This window comes from Leucoraja erinacea, chromosome 16 (assembly GCF_028641065.1).
Source record: "Leucoraja erinacea ecotype New England chromosome 16, Leri_hhj_1, whole genome shotgun sequence".
In the NCBI taxonomy this organism is placed as follows: domain Eukaryota; kingdom Metazoa; phylum Chordata; class Chondrichthyes; order Rajiformes; family Rajidae; genus Leucoraja; species Leucoraja erinaceus.
In genome coordinates, this window is record NC_073392.1 from 27,700,060 (window position 1) to 27,720,524 (window position 20,465).

The window sequence follows — 20,465 nt, forward strand, 5'->3', positions numbered from 1 at the left end:
TGCCAATCACCTCCCCTCACCTGTATCCACTTCTTACTTGCGAAGTTTTGTCCCACTCCCACCTTTCTTTTCCAGCTTTCTCTCCAGCTCCAAACAGCCTGAAGAAGAGTCTGGGAGGAAACTGGAGCACCCAGAGGAAACCCATGCGATCCCAGGGAAAACGTACCAACTCCACACAGAGAACATCTGACGTCAGCATCGAACCCGAGTCTCTGGCGTTGTGAGGCAGCAGCTCTACCAGCAGCACCACTGTGCTGCCCCTGTTATTAAAATTAATATCAATTCGTGACACGTTGACTGCATTGCAAGAATTTTCAGTCAGTAAGATTTATCATTGATTCGCAACAGTCGCGCAATGTAAATACAAGATGGATTTGTGTTTCAGTTTCATCGTGAAACCCAACCACAACAGGACTGTTTGCTTGGCAACATTAGTTTGTCACTGTCTGTGTACAAACCAGATGTTAGAAAATTCCAGAATTGTTACTCACGGAGAGATCGTTACCAACAGAACACTTGAAAAAGGAAAAGGCATCTAAAAATCATCTGATCCTTTGCAGATTAGATACATTCAGACAGAAAGCGAATCTGAGCTTTAATTAAAGTAATGCACAAAACCAGTAGCTGATGAAATTGCAGAGGGGGAGTCTGAAGAAGGGTCCCAACCCAAAACGTCATGCATCATTTTTCTTCCAGGGATGTTGCCTGACCTTCTGCAGCAATTTGTGCTGGTGAAATTTGTTGAGAGGGAACTGTTGACTGATCATAGGATCTTCCCTCAGATGGGTAGGATTGTAAGTTGCCCTGTGTCTTGGTTAAACATACAACCACCAATCTACATCATAAAAATAATATCTGACTATTTCCAATGTAAAAACAGAACATTCTGGTAATTTGGTAGGTATAAGCAGAGTTTTTCATTCCACCGATACTGCCTCACCTGCTGACATTTTTTCCACCATTTTTTGTTTTTATTTCAGCATTTCAGATCAGTCGCCTCTCATCAGAACTAGGGAAAGGTAGTGAGGCAACAGGCAAGTGCAGGGTTAGGGTAGGTTGTGAACAGTGGCGGAAAGAATCAGAGGATGTGAAATGGGGGAGATGATGCTGAGGTACCTGTAGTGAGAATGGAACAAAGATGAGGAAGAGGTGTAAATAGTTGCAGCTGCATCAATTGCAACATGGTTATTATCAAAATTGAGAGCAAAGTGAATGAAGTGAAACTTTTGCAATCAACATGAACTGAAGGTCAAACTCAACAACATGAACCAATTAAAATAGAAATGCAAATCCACTCTCCTTCCAATGAGTGTGTTCAGTGTGGATATTCACAGTGTTGCTGAAAGAAAACTGAAGGTCTGATCACTATCATTTGCCATACAGGATTGTGCAACATGGATACCAGGTTCTATAGCTTCTATGTCTAAGAAAGGTATCTCACTATTGTGTGGTTGGCTTATCTAATTGCAAACCTTTTTTTAAATAGATCTTTTCAAGATACAGCATGGATACAGGCCCTTCAGCCCACTGAGTCCATGCCGACCATTGATCACCTGTTCCCACTTTTTCATCCATGCCTTACACACCAGAGGGCAATTTAGAGAGACCAATTAACCTGTAAATCTGCATGTCTGGGATGTGGGAGGAAACCATAGCACCTTGCATTCACAGGGAGAACATGCAAACTCCACACCGATAGCACCTGAGGTCAGGATTGCACCTGGATCTCTGGCGCTGTGAGGCAGCAACTATGAGCTGCGCCAACATGCTTAAGTTTCTTGCCCACGACCGATTTTACCCCCTTGTGTTAACCAAAGAAATAACACTTGTTGGATGAAATATCGCTTGTGTCGTGGTATCTCTTCTGCTTGCAAGGACCTCAGGATAGGGTGAGCAGATATGTCAAAAGACTGCAGTTTTTACTAATTGCTTCAAGCAGAGAAAGTGATGAACACTTCAAGCCTTGATAGTTAAAATGCCGAGAAACAGCTGCTATTCTGCCCACTTAACGAGTTTGTGTGCGGCAGTGTGCCACGCCATTTTTGAAAAACGACCTTGTATTCTTTTCAGGCGTGCATACAGCACATTCCTGACTAATAAAGTGAGGGTTTACGACTGAGCCAGGTGAACTGCATGTGGAGCAAATTGTTCTAAGTGCAGCCCTCTCTCATTCACTTGACAGGGAGGAATGCAGGCAAGATATAAATCACAAAACTGCCTCTGGGCCACAGGTGTAGCAATCGCATTTAAGGGATAACAAGGGGTGGAATGGGAGTGCATTCATTATCTTAATATACATAAGAGGAATAATATTGTTTGGAAGCTAGATTTGCTCCAGTTCTTTCTTTGTCCATCCCCCTATGAAGCATTGTATTTGCTCCTTGGTTGCTTCAAATGTCATATCCTTCTTACATGTCCTTTCCTGCCATTGAATCCTGGAAGATTCACTGACCGGAAACATGCTCCATGTTTCTGCCAAATAATATTGCACTTTCAATACAAGAAAATAAGTTTGCAGAGCGAGAAATAAATGACAACAACCAAGATCTAATCATTCTGACAATGTTTTGACAATGGTTGCCATGAAGAGTTACAAGGCTGTAGGGGGTGGGGGTGCAGATGACATCAGAAAGCACACAGACAAAGCCTCAGTGGTTTGGTTATACCCTAAGGCTCCCTTAAATATACATTTAACTGTCCTCCTCTTGTCAATGGTTTTTCAACACTCACACTGTCCCAACCTTGTGACAATGATATAATCTCCCTTGATAATTTTTTGCCATCTCCCTTGATTATTTTTTGCAAGTCCGTCCATGAGACAAAAGTTTTATTGTATGTTGCTGCAGTCTAAATCAGCACTGGACAATGCTGGCATGTAGCATCCCATTAAAGCATATAACCATCCACAGGTTGCACCGGGATGCTTGACTTACTCCATGCTGACAACATGGAGTCATAAAGCCATGCTCCATAAAGCCCCAGAGAAATGTGTTCAAACCAACTCCTTTTAAACTCCATACTGGGTTGGCTTTCAAAACAAATAAACAGAAGGGCATTTAATGTGCAAGTTCTATTCATCTCTAGATAACACGGCAGGACTTAAATTAGATAGTTTAGTTTATTGTCATGTGTACCGAGGTACAAGGAAAGGCTTTTGTAGTGTGCTATCCAGTCATCAGAAAACCTATACATGATTACAATCGAGCCATCCACAGGGTACAGATACAGAATATAGGGAATAACGTTCAGTGCAAGATAAAGGCCATTAAACCCCGATTAAAGATAGTCCGAGGGTCTCCAATGAGGTACATGTTAATTCAGCACTACTCTCTAGTTGTTGATAGGATGGTTTCGTTGCCTGATAACAACTGCGAAGAAACTGTCCCAGAATCTGGAGATACGTGTTTTAACATTTCTGTACCTCTTGTCTGATGGGAGAAGGCAGAAGAGACTCGTCCTTAACTAAAACTGAGGTTAGTGTTGTTGCAAGATCATAATGACTCACAGGCAAGTAACATTAAACATAGAAACATAGAAATTAGGTGCAGGAGTAGGCCATTTGGCCCTTCGAGCCTGCACCGCCATTCAATATGATCATGGCTGATCATCCAACTCAGTATCCTGTACCTGCCTTCTCTCCATACCCCCTGATCCCTTTAGCCACAAGGGCCACATCTAACTCCCTCTTAAATATAGCCAATGAACTGGCCTCAACTACCTTCTGTGGCAGAGAATTCCAGAGTTTCACCACTCTCTGTGTGAAAAATGTTTTCCTCATCTCGGTCCTAAAAGATTTCCCCCTTATCCTTAAACTGTGACCCCTTGTTCTGGACTTTCCCAACATCGGGAACAATCTTCCTGCATCTAGTCTGTCCAACCCGTTAAGAATTTTGTAAGTTTCTATAAGATCCCCCCCTCAATCTTCTAAATTCTAGCGAGTACAAGCCGAGTCTATCCAGTCTTTCTTCATATGAAAGTCCTGACATCCCAGGAATCAGTCTGGTGAACCTTCTCTGTACTCCCTCTATGGCAAGAATGTATTTTCTCAGATTAGGAGACCAAAACTGTACGCAATACTCCATGTGTGGTCTAACCAAGACCCTGTACAACTGCAGTAGAACCTCCCTGCTCTTATACTCAATTATACTCCTATACTTCTACCCTATTAAAACCTGCAAAGAAATTTAGTTAATTGTTTTAAAACTTTGGCAATAAATGCTCATTGAGGAACAGACAAGGGCACAGTGCAGAAATAGGCCATTATGCCCTTTTATTCCGCAACTTCATCATCTAAAACAAAAGCAAAAAAATCTTCTGATGCCGGAAATCTGAAATTATGGAAATAAGCAGCAGGTCAAAAGAATTCTGTCGAGAAAGGAAAACAGGCTGTGTTTTACGTCGGTGATCTTTCAACCAAATCTTTCTTCTTCCAACCCCTTTTCTCCCCAATGTGGTTATCCAGAAAGCCCTTACACTAGACTTTATCAAGCAACACATAGATGATACTGATCTACTTAAACCATTGTCAACCTGTAAGGGGATAACTTGGACAAACTTATTGACAAGAGAGCGGAGCTTGAATGCAAAACTGTGCAGAAAAGAGAAATGAGAAAATGAGGCCATCAAGATACCAATGTTCTTCACCTTTCTATATCAGCTTATTAAATCATCTTAAAGGCATTTTACAACCAATGTTTATTTTCCGAATGTCAACCAGACATCTTATCATGAAGGAACCTGACTGTTTTCTTTACTGGTCCAAACTTGTTCTTGGTAGTGATTTTGATTCTAAAGCAGTTATTAAAATAAAAAAGATACTGAAGTGTGGACCCTTGAAGTTTGTAATATAGATGAATGACATGAATGTGGATGTACGAGACATGGTCAGTAAGGTCACAGATGACACAAAGATTTGAAGTTGCTTGTAATATAGATGAATGACATGATTATGTATGTGGATGTAGGAGATACATGGTCAGTAAGGTCTTGAGGACAGAGGAGACTGAAGAAGGTCCATCTGTCTCCTCAGATCCTGGTGAGACTTCAGACACAAAGATTGATGAAGTTGCTGAAAGAATAGAGGATAACAGGCCACAAGATAATATCAACGTGTTGGTGAAATGGCTGTTTAATCTGAATAAATCTGAGATGATGTATTTTGGGAGTACTACTGAGGCTAGGAGATATGCCTTGGTTGGTAAGGTGCTTGAGAGGATTGAGGAACAGAGGTAACTTGGTGTAGAACCCCAAAGATCTTTGAAAGTGGCAGCACAGATAAATAAAGTGGTCTTATTCTTTCTTCTTTTCGTGTCCACCTTGTTACAAATGTTGACCTCGCTGTCATCGTCTGTCCTGAAAAGGATAAGCTTCCGGCGACAATCAGTGAAAGCCATCACTTTGTCAAAGGCATATGGGACACTGGCCTTCATTAGACAGTGCACTGAATGCAGAAGAAGGGAGATCTTTATAAAACATTGGTCAGATCTAAGCTGAGATATAGATATAGCTACGTAGGCTGTAGCAAACCCTTCCTCTCATCAGAGATAGATAAAACTGGACATAGATTTAGCTATCGCTGGACATAGATTTAGGGGAATGAATAAGAGATTTAGAGGAGATATGAGGAGTAGCATTTGTACTTAGAGAGTGGTGAGTACCTAGAATACCCTGCCTGTGAGAGTGCTGGGTCGTTGATAGCATTTTTAGTGAAACAGACCCTTCGATCAACTGAGTCCGCAATGACCAGCGATCACCCTGTACACTAACACTATCCTACACACTAGGGACAATTTATCATTTTTACAGAAGCCAATTAACCTACAAGCCTGTATGGCTTTGGAGTGTGGGAGGAAACTGGAGCACCTGGAAAAAACCCACGCAGTCACTGGGAGAATGTGCAAACTCCATACAGACAGCCCCCATAGTCAGGATTGAACCCAAGACTCTGGAGCTGTAATGCAGCAACTTTACCACTGCGCCACCTTGCCACCCCAAATTAGAATTTAAGATGTACCTAGAAGAGCACTTGTATTGTCTAGGCATAGAGGTCCATGGCCAAGTGCTGGAAGATGGTAATAATATGAATGGGTGCGCCTGAGTTGGTGTGGAAGTTGTGGGCCGAATGGCCTGTTTCCATGCTGGATGGTGAACCCACGCAAGAGGGAGACATGAACTGCAGACAGGAACTGCTAATACAGGTTTTAAAAATAAAGACACAGATTGCTGGAGTAACTCAGCGGATCAGGGTCCGCAGCATCTCCAGGGAACATGGATTGGCAATTTTTCAGGTTGGGACCCTTCTTCAGACATCAACTAGGTTCACTCAAGTAAGAAGGGGAGGCAAAGAGAATAATTTATTTCAAAAACGAATTTGGAAGCAAATCTCAGGACCGTTATATTATCAGAGATAACCTTTATCTCCAATAACAGGTTTGGAGATCGAAAGCACTACAAATTTCTACAGAGAAGAAGTTAGAACCATAAAATAAAACAATTAGGTTGCTTCACAATATCATAAAGTGAATCCATCACTGATAGACAAAAGAAGTAGTTCAATGAAAGGCAAACATTCATCCTAACTGTTCTGCTGCAAGTGTAAATTCAGAGCATTGACAGGGCATTTTAAATGTTCCAAAAAATTGCAGATTAACTTTATTTTCTCTCTATTTATCTTTAGGTATGCTGCACAACGCATCAACCTCTTGGTCTACAGGTAGACATGATCTGTTATTTATGTTATGGATAAGATTACATTGACCTCAGTGGAGACATGTAAAAGTTATTTGTATTATTGCTTCTATGAAGAGTAAAAGTAATGAGGAAGGGAATCCTATAACTTCAATCCAGTGACCTCTTCTGGGAAAATATGTGTGCATTCAGTTAGGATGAGGAGAGGAATAATGATAGTTGTTCGTCGCAATCATGTCTCTGATTCAAAAGGTTGTGCATTTAATCTTTGTTCCGAACACTAGCAGTGGATATCTGATCCCCTTAGCTGAATTGCTGGCATAGATTGTGAAATGCTGGTAAACAAGCAACAATCTCTGAAGTACCCCATTAGTCACAGCTTGCCAGTCTGAGAAGGGCCCATTTATTCACACCTCCTCTGATCTTTATGCTTGATAACTTATTCTCTATCCAGTCCAATATACTAACCCATCAATTCTCTATCCTTAGATGGACACATTGTGCTGGAGTAACTCAGCACGATGGGTGATGATTCGAGCTGGAACCCTTCTTCAGACTGAAAGGAGGTGGTGGGGGAGGGGAAGAGGTACAGAGCTGGAGGCAAGGAAAAATCAGGACCCGCCACAAATGTCTTCACACAGAATGGTACCTGGTAGGTTCATTGTTGGCTAGGGAATGTGTGATCTGTGGAAGAACTGTGGAATTAGTTAAACTCTTAAGGTGGATGCATGGGGCAAGGAGGGAGAGGGGAGGGGAGGGGGATGAGAGATTAAATTACTTAAAATTAGAGAATTCAATGTTCATATTGCTGGGTTGAAAGCTACCCTTAACCAAAATGTGAGGTGCTGGTCCTCCAATATTCATGTCTCTATCCTTGTGATTTGTATTTTTGTAAACCAATATTGACTCTGCTCATAGTGTCATAGAACCATACAGCACGGGAAAAGGCTATTTGACCCAATGTGTCCATGCCAGCCAAGATGCCCCGTCTAAGCTAGGCTCATTTGCCCGTGTGTGGTGGGCAAATGTTGTTTCCAGATATCGCCTACAATGATCTAGGTTTGAGTTTTATTGTTTGAGCCTTGCTCATAATTTCCCCATCAGTCTGACGTAACAAGAGATGTCCAAATGATCTATCGGTTGCAGAGGTGGTAACTAATTATAATTGCCCTGAATAGCTGAAGCATGGAACATGGAACAGCGCAGCACAGGAACAGGCCCTTCGGTCCACAATGTCCAATACCGAACACGATGTCAAGTTAAACTAATCTTCTCTGCCTGCATTGATTCATATCGCTCCATATCCATGTGCTCAATCCTGTTATTTTATTCAAGGCATTATATTATCACATTGTTCATGATAATTCCACCATTTTGTTAGTGAATACTTCAAGACCACCAGTAGCACAACATCAGCATGCTGCACTTAATGGTTCTTAAAGTGAAAGGTCCCAACCCAAAACGTTGTCTATTCATTCCTTCCACAGATGCTGCATGATTGGCTGGGTTATTCCAACGCTTTGTTTTTTCACAACTGCAGTTCCTTACGTCTTCAAGAATTATATGTGGATAATCCCTCAACCTTCTAAACTCCAGAGTGTACAAGCCTAGCTGCTCCATTCTCTCGGCATTTGATAGTCCCGCCATCCCGGGAATGAACCTTGGTACAAGATACCGCTGAGAGGGACTTAATGGGACCATGGGCACTCTCACAGAGGGGAAGCACTCCCATTTAAAACAATCCATACACTTCATGATTGGTGTTAACTTTCTTTGAATTTATTTTGATACCTTCTGAGTTTGGTAAGGAAAAAAAACATGGGAAAGATGGAGCTGAAGGGGTGTGAGCATTGAAGGATGGGGAGAGTAACATACTGTAATTCATACTAATGATCTTCCTGTTTCAAACCAGTCAACAAGTGTACTGCTCTTTCAAAAGCCCATCTGAAAGCATTTCTTCGCCTGTAATCTTACAGATTAGTCATTGACATCAAAGGCCCAATTTCACTTGAAATGAATATGGATCTGGATCAAAACTTCAACTAACTCCGTCTGGGAAACAGGATCTGAGGGATAGATAAGATAAGTTCGGTAACAACCTAAATATTTCAAGAACATACTTAAAATGATTAATCTCAGTAGGTTGGAATGAATTTTCTTGGCAAGAAAAAGAATAACTTTAAGACACAAAATATTTCTGCACAGCTTCAGTGACCAAAATTGATCCTGACCATTTGTGCTGTCTGTGTGGAATTTGTGTGTTCTCACTGTGACCACATGGATTTCCCAAGGTGCTCTGGTTTCCTCCCATATCCCAAAGCTTGTTGAATGGTTAATTGACCACTGTATATTTTCCCCAGTGTAGGTGGGTGTTTGCAGAATCAGGATGAGCATGTGAAATAGGTTGGGTTATTGGGAAATAAGTGACAAATGGGATTAGTAGGTTGGCTCTGTCATTTAACTTTATGACCAAATGGCCCCCTTCATTGTCATAAGGAAATATGGAGGCATGGGATATATGGCAGAAAAGAGCGTGTGAGACAAACTATAAAATATGTTTCTCTGGTTCTTGAATCACGTAAAGTAGGAAAAAGACTGTGCATTCATTTTATCCATTCCCCTCATGATCTTACACACCTTTATAACATCACCGCTCAGCCTCCTGCGCTCCAAGGAATAAAGTACCAGTCTACCCAACCTCCCCCTATTGCTGAGCCCCTCGAGTCCTGGCAACATCCTTGTATATATTATCTGCACTCTTTCCATCTTAATGGATTTTTTTTCTATATCAGGGTGACCAAAAACTGAACACAGTAAATAAACCAAATGGGCTTGACCTACATGCTCCTCTATTTGCAGCCTGCTGCCCTTCAGAGTCACTTCTGACATTTATGTTCTGTGTCAATGTTGTCATGCAAGAGAAGATGGTCCACTTTTTTTTTTTTTTTAAACCAGCTGTTGACAATGGGAGAGAAAATGTGACATTATCTGCCTTTAATTACTTTTTCCCCTTTTATTTGGCTGTTGATCTTTTTCATTTGTCTGCTAGCCTTTAATTTTATTAATGACACGTAGGAAAAAGCAATGAGGTTCATTCCTTCAAATTATGGCATATACAGAGAACATTGCAAATGTTTGGCAGCCTACAGGCACAAGATGTGAATGGGAACGCACACACATGCATCTAATGCCTCCGATTCAAACTTTCACATATTATGTGTCCTTCTTAACACAGTAGCTGCAGTGGTTTACTTGATATTGAACGAACATCTGATTATATTCGAGCCACGTTGTACAATGGCAACATATCATCAACCAAGTTACTACATATGTCTGTAAATACTGATGGTTTAGTCTGTTGGTATTAGTGATGAAGCTCCATAAAGTGGAGTTCCTTATGTTGTGTTATAATTACAACTGTTCACAACCATATACTCTGTTTTTACAAAGGAATTACATATGGGGTTCTTAAATGGAAAATACAATAACATTGCAATAAATTATATTTTGGGTAGATAAATTAAGGGTGGGGCAGTGGTAGAGTTGCTACCTTACAGTGCCAGGGTCCTGGTTTTGATCCTGATAATGGGTGCTGTCTGTATGGAATATGTACATTTTCCCTGTGACAGCAAATAATCCTCCAACACTTTCGCCACCTCCAACGGATCTCACTACTGGCCATATCTTCCCATCTCCACCCCTTTCTGCTTTCCACAGAGACCGTTCCCTCCACAACTCCCTGGTTAACTCGTCCCTTCCCACCCAAACCACCCCCTCTCCAGGTACTTTCCCCTACACCCGCAGGAGATGCAACACCTGCCCCTTTACCTCCCTCCTCGACTCCATCCAAGGACCCAAAGGTTTTTTCAGGTGAGGCAGAGGTTCACTTGCATCTCCTCCAACCTCATCTATTGTATCCGCTGTTCCAGGTGTCAACTTCCGTACATCGGCGAGACCAAGAACAGGCTCGGCGATCGTTTCGCTGAACACCACCACTCAGTCCGCCTTAACCTACCTGATCTCCCGGTTGCTCAGCACTTTAACTCCCCCTCCCATTCCCAATCTGGTGCTGGGTATAATCAATATGCGCCATGTTTGCTAGATAAGCTCGATAAGCATTTATATAATTGGCAAAGGTGACCATGAGGCTGCTGGATTATCTTTGCAAGTTGTTCACTTAACGTCCCTTAGGGAAGGAAATCCGTCACCTTTATCCACTCTGACCTATGTTCACCTATAACAAAGTTGTTGTTGCCTCTTGATTACCCCTTCAAAGGGCCTAGGAGACAATTAGGGAAAAGCAATAATGGGTATGAATTATAATTGAAACCGACCATCTGACCTAACAAGTCTGCACTGGTTTTCGAGCTGCATTCAAGCTGCTCCATCTTCTTCATCAAACACTATCACCAAGTAGTTCTGTTTCTCTCTCATATCTCTCTAGCCTCCTAATACTTACACCAACTGAAGGCAACATATTACTGTCCCCCCTAAATGCCAAAATATTCTTCCACTGACATTGTTAACTACCTGAACAGCAACTGTTTGCCAGAAAGAGTGAGGTGGGAACAAAGATTTACATCAAGAGATAGGAAGGGGAAACATACTTCAGGACTGCATCAATGGAATGTCTGGAGCTGCAGAAGCGATCAGTGTTAGTGCAAAGGCAGCGTGCAAGGATTGGATCTTGGCCTGAGGAGATTTCCAAAGAACAGAGGTAACTAGTTAGCCAAGGAACGTTCAGCTGAATGTTTTTCATTCCCCTGCTTTAAAAACAAAATCTAGTTTTTCTGTGCTCAGCACTCAGAGCTGTGAGTCATCAAGTTCCTAGGGTCACATCTGATTCCAGAGACTGGAGCACAAAATTCCAGACTGTCACTCCTGAGGGAGGATTCCACTGTTGCTGGATTTCCAAATCCCCCTGTTCCCTCAGGTGGATGCAAATCACCTCACAGCACAGCTTTAATTAAAAGCAGCGAAGAATCCCCCCAATGTCTCAGCCAACATTCACCCACTCACCAACCACACAATAACAGATTGGGGGAAACTTCTCCCCATAACGAGAGGAGATAGATTTGTATCTATTTAAGAGATTCAGAAGAGATCTGAGGGGGGCGGGGGATCTTCTTAATCCAAAGACTGGTGAGACCCTGTTAAGTATATGTTCATAAATTAATGTCATAAGAGCCTTTCATTCCATCATGGCTGGTCTTTCTTTCTCTTACAACCCCATTCTCCTGCTTTCTCCATGTAATCTTTGACACCCTTACTAATCACGTGCCTGTTAATCTCCATTTTAAAAATACCCCAAAACTTGGCCTCCACAGTCGTCGGTAGCAATGAATTCCAAAGATTCACCATGCTCTGACTAAATAAATTCTTCTGCATCTTTCTTAAGATGCATCTTTTGATTCTGAGGCTGTGCTCTCTGACTTCCACTCGTGGAAACATCCTCTCCACATCCACTCTATTCAGGCCTTTCATTATACGATAAGTTTCTATTAGATCCCCCTCATTCTTCTAAATTCCAGAGAGTATAGGCCCAGAGCCATCAAAAACCCATCATGTATCTGTTGTGATGCTGCAAGTATTGAATTTCCTTGCTCCGTTTTGGGATATATGACAATAAAACACTGTTGACTCTTGAGTAGCTGGAATGCAATGTCATAGAGAATGATAGAGCAAGAGTTGTTGACAGCATCTAAGAAGCTCGTAGACAAGCACTTGAATTGTCCATGCATTGAAGGCTATGGGACAAGTGCTGGAAGATGAGATTAATACTGATCGCTCCACTGATGGGTGTGGATGTTATAGAGTCGAAGAGTTATGTACCACCGAAGCAGTCCCTTCAGCCCAGCTCATCCATGCTGACCAAAGAACCTTCCTGTGTAAGTCCTATTCATCTACATTTTGCCCATAGCCCACACAACCTTTCTTATCCTTGAACCTGCCAAAGTACCTCTTCCACTTCTTCTAGTAGCTCATTCTATATACCCACCACCTGCTCTGTGAAAAACTCACCTCTCAAGTCCTTTTTAAATCTTCACTCTCACACTTCATTGTGGGCAGAATGGCCAGTTTCCATTTTGTATGACTGGCAGATTATGTGGCCATTACAAGTATTTATGCGAAAAGTTTCCCTCATTTCCTTTCATTTGCTATAAACCATTTGGACATCGTGAGATCATGAAAGACACAATATTAAAATATTTTCCTCCATGGGAGATAAACAAAAATAGTCAATGAAAAGAGCCTACAGTATAAACATGCTATGTCTGAAATTGAAAAACTGCCTCTCAAATTGAATCCATACAAACCAACCCATGCTGTTTGAGGTCTAGAACTGATCACACTGGGCTAACTAATTGGTTACAGATATTTTCTTTTAGGGGAAAGATACTCTACCCAAACATGATTCAGTATGAATCTGATGGGAATAAACAAAATATGATTCTACGCCCTTGAAAATGGCAAGAACATGTTGAAGGAAAGGTAAAAGCACTTAAGATCTGTAAATTCATAAACAAAACGTAGAACCTCGAACAGTGCAGCACAGGAACAGGACCTTCAACCCACAACATCCATGCCAACCATGTCATCCTAAACTAATCCCATCTGGCTGCACATGACACATATCCTTCCACCCGTTGCCTATTCATGTGTTTGTCTAAACATCTCTTAAATATTTAAATCTGTTTGCACCACTTCTCCTGGCAGCGTATTTTAGACGCTTACCATTCTCTGTATAAAATGTAAAAATGCCTAATACATCCCCTTTAAACCTAAAGCTATGCCCTCTTGTGTTTGACATTTCCACCCTGGGAAAAAGATTCTGACTATCTGCACTATCACTGCCTGGAATAATGTTATATACTTCCAACAGGTCGCCCCGCAACTTATGCTCCAGAGAAAACAATCCAAGTTTGTCCAACCTCTCCTTGTAACTAATACTCCCTAATCCAGGCAACTTTCTGGTGGGTTTGCACCCTCTCCAAAGCCTTCACACTCTTCCTGTATTGTGGTAAACAGAATTTCACACAATATTCCATATATGGCCTAACCAAAGTTTTCCTCTCACTGTTCCCTCTCCCCTGACTCTCAGTCTGAAGAAGGGTCGCGTCCCGAAACGTCACCTATTCGTTTTCTCCAGAGATGCTGCCTGACCGGCTGAAATATTATTTTTTTGTCTATCTTCAATATAAGCCAGCATCTGCAGTTCCATCCTACACACTTTATACACTGTAACATGACTTTCCGACATACACTAAACACACCAACAAGCGTGCTGTATGCTTTCTTTACCACTCTTTATTACTTGTTTCAATATATCATAAACAACAGAAACATTCAGGGAACACTTTGGGCAACTTTTTTTTTAGCTGTTAGTACTCACAGGTACTGGACAAATGGCAAACCAGGTACTCAGTTCCATTCGTGAAAGAATGGTCATACCATACCATAGGTGGAAAACTATGGCAAATTAAATCAACTTTATTCCCAGGCTTTCAATTTAGAAATATGTAGGAAACAGTTATTGAAATATAAGAACCTGGAATTTCAACTTTCTTACACAGGGGGTGGTGAATGCCTGAAACAGGCTGCTGGGGGTGGTGGTTGAGGTAAATACGATAGTGACATTTAAGGGATTTCTGGATTGGCACATGGATATGTAGGGAATGGAGGGATATGGATTATATGCAGGCAGATAATAGTTGGCCTTGGCATTATGTTTGGCACAGACATTGTGGGTCGGATGGCCTGTTGTTGTGCTGTATTGTTCTATGTTCCATGTATTTTTGTTCATTTCTATTTTCAAGTAGAAATACAATTACCAACTGTTACAAGTTCTTAAATTGGAACAAAATCTCTTGGCAAGCAAGTTCTTGGCTGATTTTCATTTTCATTCATTTTCATTAAATTCAAATGAGAGATTTTAACTTATTTTCCATCATATACAAAGTGCAGATGGTAGTGGGAGTCTTGGATTGCAATGCTGGAAGTGCCCTGGTCAATCTTCCACCCACAACCAAATCATGTCTACTCACCCTAGCCTTGAAAATCCATTAATTAATAATCGTAAATTTAAGAACATATGGAAAACAGCTTGTACATTTTGTACAGACTATTCACACTCTTAGTCCTCACATTACAACCATATGTCTACTGATCATTCTCTTGTGGAAATAAATGTTCTATCTCATAAGAAGGAACAAAATTGATTTTGAGTGAAAACCTGTGTATAATATGAAACCAAATGGTAAGAGAGGGCATTAATTGACAAATTGACCAATGAAGGAAGTTAACAGAGGTTTGTGGCAGAAAACAAAGGTGGTCTAGCGGAGGAATAAAAACAGGAATAATTGAAAATATACAGAAATGTGGTGTGACTTCTAAAAACCTAATACAATACAAAATAAAATTACTGCCTTCTGGGCTCAACATTAGTTTATCAATTCCAGCTAGATTCAATGTTACATTTTCGCTTCTTTATCTGTACCTGCTAATTACGTTTTGTATTTTGTCTTTTGTGGCATAAATTTGCATATGTTGAGACTCCAACAACATCTCACATATCTAGATTAAGGTTTTAATCCAGACACTTTAAAAAATTTCAAGTGTCCTTGCCATATATTTTTCACTTTTTTTTGTTCAGCCTAGAAGAAGGCCGTTCAGTCCATCAAGTATATGCTGCCAGACACAAAATGCTGCAGTAACTCAGCGGGACAGGCAGCATCTCTGGAGAGAATGGAATGGGCGACGTTTGGGGTCGAGACCCTTCTTCAGATCCTTCAGAAGAAGGGTCTCGACCCGAAACGTCACCCATTCCTTCCCTCCAGAGATGCTGCCTGTCCCGCTGAGCTACTCCAGCATGTTGTGTCCACCTTCGATTTAAACCAGCTTCTGCAGTTCATTCCTACACAGAGCAATTCCAACGATCTCCCTCATTATTTCCTGGTCATTTATTGTCTTTCACAAGCCCTTCAACTCCTCCTTGTCACTCTTATCACCCACCTTCTTTTGGAGATAGTCGCAGTAGACAGTTAGTCAACCAATTGGAAGATCTTTGGGATGCGAGGGAACAACACAACTTGTCTGAAGGGTCTCGGCCCAAAATGGCACCCATTCCTTTTTCTCCAGAGATGCTGCCTGACCTGCTGACTTACTCCAGCATGTTGTGTCTATATTCTGTGTAAACCAGCATCTGCAATTCCTACCTAAACACAACGTGTGCTATTTACCATTTCATCCAACAACTTACCAGTGATCAGATTTGAACATCATCTGTATTTTCAATGCCAAATTAGGGATTGACCTTAGTGTGGGAATCAATACAGAAAATCAAATTGTTCTGTTGTATTTTGTGGGAGATGATGAGTTAATAGTAACAGATTCCCAAAGCATTCCATTAGGTTTTAAATTTGGATAAATCTTATTCCAGACATACAATGTTGGTCACTTCAGTCTTTAAAGTGGTCATATCACTGTTTGAAGTTGCTTTCTTAGTTATTCTTCAGTCGTTTGAGGGCAACATAGCATAGTGTTCAAATTACTGGACTATTTAGTTTCCTTAGTTTAAAGCCTTGAGGTCTGGAGTTGAATAACGTGCATTCAAACTACATTGCAACTGAAGTACAGCACAAGAACAGGCCCCTCGGCCCACAATGTAAGTGCCGAACATGATGCCAAGACCAACCGTATCTGCCTGCACATAATCCATATCCTTCCATTCCCTGCATATCCCTGTGTGGACTTGAACCCCAAGATCCCTCTGTACATCAATGCTATTAAGGGTCATGCCATTAATTGTACATTTTCCCTTCACCTTCGATCTTCCAAAGTGCAACACCTGACCATTGCTCGGATTAACCTCCATCTGCCATTTCCCCGCCCCTTTCTATAGCTGATCTATATCCTGCTGCGTACTTTGGAAGCCTTCCTCACAGTCAGCAACCCCAGCAATCTTGGTGTCATCTGCAAACTTACTAAGCAACTGATCTACACTGGATATTGTCCTTCCACCATAATCCTCTGTTTCTATCAGTAAGGTAGTTCTGAATCCATACGACCAAGTCACTGTTATTTGTTAAATCCTGCGTATTTTAATCCTCTGGATCACAACAACATGGGAGACTTTATCAAATGCCTTACTAAAATACAATTAAACAACACCTTACCCTCATCAATCACCTTTGTCACTTCCTCAAAAAACTCAATCAAGTTAGTAAGACATAACATGTAACATACAAAGCCATGCTGACTGTCCTTAATCTCTTATCCTCTTCCAAGTGGGAATAAATTCTGTCCTGAAGATTCCTCTCCAATAGTTTCACTCCCACTGACATGAGGCTCACCGGTGTATAATTCCTTGGATTCTCCCTACTTTTTAGTTTAATTTAGTTTAGAGATACTGTGCAGAAACATGCAGCCAACCGAGTCTGCGCTGACCAACAATCACCCCATAGACTGACACTATCCAACACACTAGGGACAATTTACAATTTTACAAAAGCCAATTAACCTACAAACCTGTACGTCTTTGGAATGTGGGAGGAAACCGGAGCATCTGGAAGAAACCCTAGCAGTCACAAGGAGAAAGTACAAACTCTGTACAGACAGCACCCGTAGTCAGGATCCAACCCCTGTCTCTGGCACTGTAAGGCAGCATTTCTAGCACTGCGCCACTGTGCCGCCCAACAATGGGACAATTTAAACAAAGGCGGGTCAGGGCAGCACGGTGGCGCAGTGGTAGAATTGCTGCCTTACAGCACTTGCAGCGCCAGAGACCCGGGTTTGATCCCGTCTACGGCTGCTGTCTGTAAGGAGTTTTTACGTTCTTCCTGTGACCACGTGGGTTTTATCAGAGATCTTTGGTTTACACCCACACTCCAAAGACATACAGGTTTGTAGGTTAATTGGTTTGGTACCTGTAAACAAATGTCCCTAATGTGTGTGGAGGATAGTGTTAATGTGCGGGAATCGTTGGTTGGTGCGGACTCAGTTGACCGAAAGGCCTGTTTCCACGCTGTATCTCTAAATTAAACTAAACTAAACTAAAATTACCTACTCTCCAGTTGTTTTTTTGCTTTTTCATTTGTTTAACTTTTTTTAATGGTTGTTTATTATATGAACTATTAAGTACTGTGTTTACAAACCTGTTATCCTGCTGCAAGTAAGAATTTCATTGTTCTATTCCGGAACATTCCTTGATGGAAAATGTTGGAAACACTCAGTGGGTCAGTTGGCATCTGTGGAGAGAGAAAGTAGATTATCATTTCATAACCTACTGTCAAATAGTGACAATTGCATATTATTTAAGACAGTACTGAATGCACACAGGGGACAGTCACGGTAGTTTTGAAAGTGATGGGTTAGCAAAGCTGAATGTTGCCTTGCTGATTTGCAGTGTTCAGCATAGGTGCTCATTGGTTAAAGACCATAAAACAAAGGAGCAGAATTAGGCCATTCAGCACATTGAGTCTATGCCGCCATTCCATCATGGCTGGTCTATTTTACCCTATCAACCTTAATCTCATGCCTTCTCCCCAAAACCTATGATGCCCTTACTAATCTAGAACCTATCAATCTCCACTTTAAAAAATACCCAACGTCGTGCCCTCAACAGTCATCTGTAGTTATAGTCTCCACAGATTCACTACCCATCTGGCTAAAGAAATTCTTCCTAATTTTCATTTTGAATGTTCATCCCTTTATTCTGAGGCTGTGCCTTCTGGTTTTCCCATTACTATAGTTTAGTTTATTATTATCACGTGTACCGAGGTACAGTGAAAAGCTTTTTGTTGCATACTATCCAGTCAGCGAAAATACTATACATGATTACAATTAAGTTGATAAGTTCATAAGTTCTAGGAGCAGAATTAGGCCATTCGGCCTATCAAGTCTACTCCACCATTCAATCATGGCTGAATTGTCTCTTCCTCCTAACCCCATTCTCCTGCCTTCTCCCCATAACCCCTGACACCCGTACTAATCAAGAAAGTCACCCACAGTGTGGCCATGCTCTTTGGTTCTAGACTTTCCCTATACTGAGAAGGGAATGGAGGGTTATGGTATGAGTGCAGGCAGGTGGGACTAAGGGGAAAAAACATTTGTTTGGCACGGACTTGTAGGGCCGAGATGGCCTGTTTCCGTGCTAATTGTTATATGGTTATATTGTTATACTAGAAACCGTTTCCACCACCCTAAAGGGCCGTTCTGCATATAGAATTAATTGTGGGAACAATTGTCATAAATTAAAAGATTGTGTAGCAGTAATTAGGGTGAATCATATTAATTGAGGAGTTTAAGAACATCTTCAAATCCATAATTCAATATGTTACCTAGAACTCCCCTCCCCAACTTTATAAACATTGCCTTGAACTAAATGCATCTTCATCCCTTGCTTCAGTCCCTGTATTCAGGCCTCTTCCCTTAGAACAGTTATCTGTACTTTCTCAGAACTCGTTAGTGACCCGAGCAGGAATATTTGAATTCATTCCAACGACAACATGGAGTGAATTTTAACATTAACAGCCTGGAAAGATCCAAAGATCTACTGGTCCCTGCAGCTCTTAGGGATTAATAAGCCCTCATCTAGATCCAAATTCAGGAGCTACCATTGAAGGAGCTATAGAGGGAGGGTGGAGGTAAGGGTGGCAGCATGGTGGGGTGGGAAGGTGGGACCAAGATGGGTTGGCATCTCTTCACTCTCCTTCTCCATCCCTGGCAGTGACATCCCGAGAATAGGAGAGATAAGCGTAGGTTTTGTCTTACTCAGAAGAAACAGTCTCATGCCATTGCCCATTATGAGAGCGGGTCAAGTGGAGGAAGAAGCTACTTTGCAAACAACCCACTCCACACCTCCCCTCCTGCACTCCTCTCCACCCCTGGCCATCCAACTGCCAATTTAATTATGATCCATGCAGTGGGAAGGTAGCAGTTCATTTACTATTTAGATGTGAATGGAATCCATGACTGTAGGGTCAGTACATGAAAGTGAAGCTGATGCAAAAATCCGCTATGATCTTAGTGCATGACAAACCAGGCAAAGAGATTGAATAGCTTACATCTATTAAATAGCTTACTCATATATATATAATGTCCCTATATTCATATACGCTCACTGTTCTGCTGTGTGTGTGCTCAGTTATCTTATACTCAGACATTATTATACCGTAAACTGTCCACAGCTTTCACTGAAATTACCAGATAGAACGTAGAACAGTACAGCATAGGAAGAGGCCCTTCAGCCCACGGTGTCAGTTCTGACCATAATGCCAATTTAAACTGCACATCTGCCCACATGTGTTCTAGATCGCTCTATTCACTGCCAGTTAATGTGTCTGTCTGACTATCTCTTAAATGTTGCTATCATACGTGTTTCCACCGCATCCCCAGGCAGTGCATTCCAGGCACCTATCATTCACTGTACAAAGAAAGCTGCCTCATCAATCTCCTTGAAACTTTCCCCCTCTCACTTTAAATCTATGCCCTCTGGTCTTTGAAATTTCCACCTTGGGAAAAAGGGTCTGACTACCTACCTTATCTATGACCCTCATAACTTTATATACTTCCATCACGTTCTAGCAGGTGTGAAGAATTGAGATTAATACCCCTTGACAAAGAATAATGGCACTAAAATCCATTTGATCCCGACATTGTTGTAATAACTTGTAAATTAAAACTGATTGAGCCTCGATTTATAATCTCACCCAAAGGACAACATCCACAACAGTGCTGATCCCTCCACACTGCAATAAAAAGCTAGCTAGGTATCTGCA

General features: G+C 41.5%; 1 long non-coding RNA gene across 1 annotated transcript in view; it reads left to right on the top strand.

The window, feature by feature from the left end:
* Positions 1–7,396, top strand: part of LOC129704694 (uncharacterized) — a 41,095-nt gene extending 33,699 nt beyond the window's left edge. Inside the window, exons 2-3 of the long non-coding RNA XR_008724759.1 lie at positions 6,677–6,712; positions 7,177–7,396. This is a non-coding gene — a long non-coding RNA (uncharacterized LOC129704694). The remainder of the gene's footprint in view (positions 1–6,676; positions 6,713–7,176) is intronic.
* The last annotated feature ends 13,069 nt before the right edge of the window (positions 7,397–20,465 follow it).